Below are 6,289 nucleotides of genomic sequence, written 5' to 3'. Positions count from 1 at the left end.
TACGGTCAGACATAATCATCCAAACTTTTCCTTAACAAAAATATGATGTTGGCTAATGTTTATGTCGTAGATGAATCAAACAACGAAACAATGGATCGATACCATCAATCCCAAGTATGATGTTTTACAGTAAGAAGAGTCGTCATGGACTATTGTTTCAAATGGCACTTTACGTTTTTTTTTTAAATAATAGTAGGCCAAGAGAGTAGAGTGACCAATGGTACAACGTTGTCAAAGGTACAATAGGTTTTCCTATAGTTAATGATTTACAATTCGAGTTATTAACACTTAGGTTACCTTTTTTTTATTCGTTAACGAGTTGTGATTAACTATGCATACGCCCGTTTTTTCTTGATTGGTGAACAGACTTATAATCTGTTAAATGCAAATTAGAGTTACTCATATTTTCACTCTGACACCAGGTCTCTGTTAGACAGATTATACTGAATTTAAATTTTATAATTATTTAGCATTAATTTTGGATTTTCAAATTTTTTGCTTTTGCTTCTAATACTTATATTTAGTAATGACATATAATGCTGTGATTTATTTAGAATACTTGTAACCTCATGAACTTTAAAATAGCTAGTTTTTAAAGAATAATTGTCAAGAATGTTTGCGTCAGGCTCAATGTTCTTTAAAAAGTGACGTACGTTTTTACAAGAAAATGTATTAAAAAAATTAAAATTAATTATTTCCGCCATTTTCAAAGACAAGAAAACAAAAAAAATAGAAAGTTAAATAAATAAAAAATGCATTACTTTTACTTTGGAACATTGATTATTTTACCGGGTTTTTTAAATGAATAATTTTGACATACCTTACGGCAAGGTTTTCTCCTTTTAGACGTCGTTGATTAACTACAAATGCTTATTTTCGGAAGACCACGATAAAAATAATTTGATTCATCAAATAAAAATATTCAGATACTGCTTTTAGACAAACCATAATTGAAAAATTTAATTTCATAATAGAAAAAGTAATAAAAAAACACCCAAAGACTTGTATAAGTCATTCAGTATGTCAAAAAAACTCACTCTCTTCTTCAGTTAGCTGTAACCTCTTAATGTGCGATATATTGCATCTGCTGTTGTCAAAGTAAAAGTTTTTATTCTATTTTTACCATTTTTTGCACCAATATTTTCGCACATTTCAGCTATTTTTTATAAACGTTGTAGATAATTACCTTTAGCACTTCGAATGACAGCTAGCAAAGGATATCACAATCGTACATTTTTTTAACTCGGATTATTTTCAAAGCTATAAGGGTTTCTTCACAAAAAACTCACATTACTGGCTTCACATTTTGCAATTCCTACAGGCTTTAGAGATATGGCTAACTCATTTAGACGAGATATGTAATGATTGAGTTTAATTCTAATAATCTCAGTTTCTCAAGATCTTCTCAATTAGCAACTAACTCCTCAGCTTCCCCAAATTGAAATTTTATCTCTTTAGTCTTTTTGGTAAACCTATTGCTTTATATATTCTTCTTCGTATATTCGATTTACAAACGTTGATTTATGCGTTGATTTGGAAACAAGAAATCAACGTTGAAATATCAACATTGAGTCAAGGTCATTAAATTGAAGTTGAACTGACGTTGATTTAAACGTTGATTTAAACGTTGCATCGGAAACAAGAAAGCAGCATTAAAATATAAACATTGATTCAACATCAAAAAAATAACGTTGAACTTATGTTACGTTTTTTAAACGTTTCCGAAAAATGACACTTGAAAAAATTTTCTAAAATGTACTTTTTAAAAGGTTTTACAAGTTGGGGTAAGAAGATAATTTATTTTTCATTTTCGCAACTACCTTCGTTTTCGCAACTATCTTCGCTTTCGTTTTACTCAACGTCACCTTCTATTTCACAGGTATCATTTTTTTGAATTTCTTTATCACCTTCTTTTATTAACTTCAAAATCTTCTTTTTCGTGCTCGTAGGATTTCCGTTTACCTCCATTTAAACGATGAGGTGCATACTTTAAGCAGGAGACTTATGATGTACGAGTTTCTTTGTCTGTTGCTTTTACATAATAGCGCCTAATCGATTCTAGAAAATAAATACAAAAATATTCAAACTTAGTCAAGCAAAAAAGGAAAGCAGGAAAGAAAATATTTAATTTATATTATTTCATATGAATACTTTAAGTTTACAACTTTCATGTCAACTGAATTATTTTATTTTCTGATTTGTTCAAGGAAATTTTTGTGAGTTCAACTAAATGCATTTGTTTTCAACAGGCAGCCATTAAAAAGAATTGAACACATTTAAAATTAAACTTGAACACTTAAAATAAAAATAATACCCTACCAATTACAGCTTTATAAATATTTATCCTTCCATAGGTAAGTTCACAATTACTTTTACCTTCGAAACCAAATTGAACTTTGATTGAAGTCTGTTTGTCATCAGCCTTAAACATGCAAAAGCAACTTCAGCATTTTTCTTTTTAAACTGAAAATCAATTAAACTGATTTTCTTTACAAAACTGCTAAGTATTAGTGACTAAAGAAATGTTTTTTAAAACAACTCCATTACCTTGAACATTAATTCCATAAAATGAAACAACGCCATTATCTTCTATTGTTTCTATTGTACTTCTTTCTCCATTGGGTTATCCGTGATGACATGATACTTTTATTTCTATATATAAATAAATAAGTGTAATAATAACAACTAAATACTTTTATTTCTCTAAAGATATATATATATATATATATATATATATATATATATATATATATATATATATATATATATATATATATATGTATATATTAATATATATATATATATTCAAAAAAATGAAAATCAATAGACATCTGCAACCACTAAACCTTTCAAAACAATTTTTGAACAATTTTTTATCATAATTAATCTATTTATAAAAAAAGTACAAATTGAAATTTAGGGTTGATGCCAATGCATTGGCCTGTACCAATTGGCATCTGCTAAAAGTAGGCATCGATGCACCCTTAATATATGAGGAGCCCATTTGCAAAATGCACCAAGTCCAAGTTAACTGATTCTGAGAACACAGCAAAAAACTAAACTACTTTTAGTTGCGCATCAACAAAAATTTTCTTTATCCATTTTTAAGACCATAATTTTTTAAATTGGTCTAATATTTAAATAGATGATAGATTTAAGTATGTAGACCATGGAATGAGAATTAACTTAGAATTTTTATTTTTGTGACTTAGCATGTTTTGCAGATAGGCTCCTTATATAATCAATCAATATACTTATTACTAAACAGTTGATGGTTACATTTAAAATTTGTTTACAAATAGTAATATTACTAATAATATATAAACACCTAATGAATATGATTAAAATAATAATAATTACAATAATAAAAACAATATTTACAAAATAAAACACAAAATCACAACGTAAAAATACAGAAAAACATATAATAATAATGATAATAATAATGGTAATAATAACAAAAATGATAAAAATAATAACAAATTACATGTTTTTATAAACACAAATAGCTATATATATATATAATGTTAGATAGTTACAAACAGGTAAAAAAAAACTGATAAAACCTAACAACTCACAAAGACATTAAACAATTAATTAAATAGAAGCAAGAAAAAAAGAAAAATAATAATTCTAATGATAACAGAAATTATAATAAAAATAACAATAAAAAAAAGATAAAAATAAGAAAATAATATTTTACATTAAAGTAATGCTATCAAAAAATCAAAACCAATGTTAAAAAAAAGTCTTTAAAAATATTAAAAAATTTATATTGTTACATGCATACACAAACATACATAGCATGCATGTTTGTGTATGCATGTAACAATATATCTATACATCTGAATATGTGTATATGATTCATATACTCATATGCAGATGTATAGATATGCATACACAGTTTACACACTTATATATATACTTTGCATACAGAAATACACATACACACCTATATACACTCACATAGAAATTTTTACATACACATACAGATAAACACTCTTATAAAAACATAGAAGTTTAAAAATGTATGATCAACATTAAACAAACTAAAGGAAAAAATAAGAAGAAGAAAGGACAATACAAACATTAAACAAAAAAAACATGATAATATGTGACAATGCCTATATAATATGTGACAATGCCTATATAATATGTGACAATGCCTAATTAACAGAATAAACAAAATAAAATAAAAATACACAGGAATATCTGAAAAAATAAAACAAGAATCCAAACAGCGCACAAAAATACATAGTAAAAAAAACAACCTAAAAAAATACAGGAGAATTAAAACAGTATACAAAACTACATGACAGTATAAACAATATTTGAAAACAATTTAAAGAATTAACTAAAAAATTATATTTTATTAGGCATTTTTGTTAGCGGTACTTTTTTATTATTTTTTCACTTTCCAACTTCTTTTTTTAACTTTAGAAACAAAAACTTTTTTTTGTTTCTAAATTTTTTTCCTCTTCAGTTAGTTTATTTATTTAAATTATTTGTATAGTTTTTACTTGGTTTATGTATTGCTATAGTTTATGGTTTATGTTTATGCTATAGTTTATGGTTTATGGTTTATGTATTGCTATATTTGTTTTTTCTTTTATTTTAAAAATTTTTTGATTTCCACTTTCTTCATTTTTCTTATTTCTCTCTTCCTTTTCACTGTTAAAAAGCACCTCCGCCATTTGCATTGAAAGTGCGAAACCTGCACTAAAATATATTATTATATATATATATATATATATATATATATATATATATATATATATATATATATATATATATATATATATATATATATATATATATATAATACAATATAAATATCAATATTAATTTGAGTTATCTTTTTACTAACTTATTGATTCTTTTACTAACATTTTTAGCTTTAATTATAAGCAAAAAAAATATTTGTTTCTAATGAAAAAAACTTTAATTAAATGTTATCCATAAATCTAAAATATACTTAAGATAAGTTGTAAATAGCTATTTACAAATGTAAAGTAAAGAAATATATATTATTATGAATAATTTAAAATACTAACACTTTTAAATATAATACAATAAAAAAAGCATATTTTGCTGGGTGATTAGCCATTTTCAATTTTAAAAAACCTTATAACAATCTGCCTTGATATCAAATAGAAATTAAAATGACAATTTGTTTTAACATTGAATAATCAATGTAGCTATAAATCAATGTAGAAAGACGTGGAAAATTCAGATGTTAAACTTTCTACATCACTACATCACAAATTTTTGCATCTTATATCTTGAACTTTTCATTAGAGTGCTTTTTTACTATGATTTACAGAATAAACTTCAAAATTTAGTATCTGTTATTTTTTATTGAAAAATGAATAGAAGCAACTGTCATATCTTCCAAAGATCTTTTGTAATCCATTAACAACCATATGCAACACACTTATTAACTGTGATAGTCAGGTTTTTTATTATTTATAAATTTTCTAAAATAGTAATATATATATATATATATATATATAAATATATACATATATATATATACATATATATATATATATATGTATGTATATATATATATATATATATAAATAGTTCGATTCCCACCAAGACCCTGGTAGTATCGCGCTCAACTTGCTTCTCTGCGCAGCGGCCTTGTTAGTCAAGGTTCGTGTTTTGGAGTTATAGAGTTGGGAGTAGGTTATAACCACAAGTAGCCTCCTCATCTGTAGTGGCCTTCTTGGCCTCGGGGAGGCGAACTAAACATATATATATATATATATATATATATATATATATATATATATATATATATATATATATATATATATATATATATGTAAAATAGGCGAAAATAGGCAGTCGTTTTTTTTGACAAGGTATAACAGCACATTACGGTGGGTCACAAACATAATAAGTTATTTAATCTAAATACCATTAAAATAAGCTACTCATGTATGTCAAACATCAAGGCTATCATTAATTCGCACAAACACAGGATATTATATAGCCAAGGTAAAGATGAGGGGAAAACATGCAACTGTGTCAACAAATCCATCTGTTCGATGAACAATCATTGCTTGTCAAAGAACATTGTTTATCAAGCCACCGTGTAGTCAAATAAACCTGACTACAAAGAAAAAGTATATTTTAGCTTATGTGAAACTCCATTAAAATTTCAGTATGCTAATTACCTAAAATCTTTTAACATTAACAAATATAAAAATGATATCAAGTTGTCTTAAAAAATTTGGGACACAAAAGATGAAATGTGTGCACCCTTAATTAAGTGAAAAAT

General features: G+C 25.4%; 1 long non-coding RNA gene across 1 annotated transcript in view; it reads right to left on the bottom strand.

Moving 5' to 3' along the window:
• Positions 1–1,740: 1,740 nt before the first annotated feature.
• The window catches only part of LOC136085042 (uncharacterized), a 7,290-nt gene continuing 2,741 nt past the window's right edge, over positions 1,741–6,289 (bottom strand). The window contains exons 2-4 of the long non-coding RNA XR_010641026.1: positions 2,548–2,652; positions 2,320–2,422; positions 1,741–2,058 (exon numbers count right to left, since the gene is read on the bottom strand). This is a non-coding gene — a long non-coding RNA (uncharacterized LOC136085042). The remainder of the gene's footprint in view (positions 2,059–2,319; positions 2,423–2,547; positions 2,653–6,289) is intronic.

This window comes from Hydra vulgaris, chromosome 09 (genome assembly GCF_038396675.1).
Source record: "Hydra vulgaris chromosome 09, alternate assembly HydraT2T_AEP".
Classification (NCBI taxonomy): Eukaryota; Metazoa; Cnidaria; class Hydrozoa; order Anthoathecata; family Hydridae; genus Hydra; species Hydra vulgaris.
Note: the sequence above shows the minus strand (reverse complement) of the source record. Positions and strands in the feature narration are given on the sequence as shown.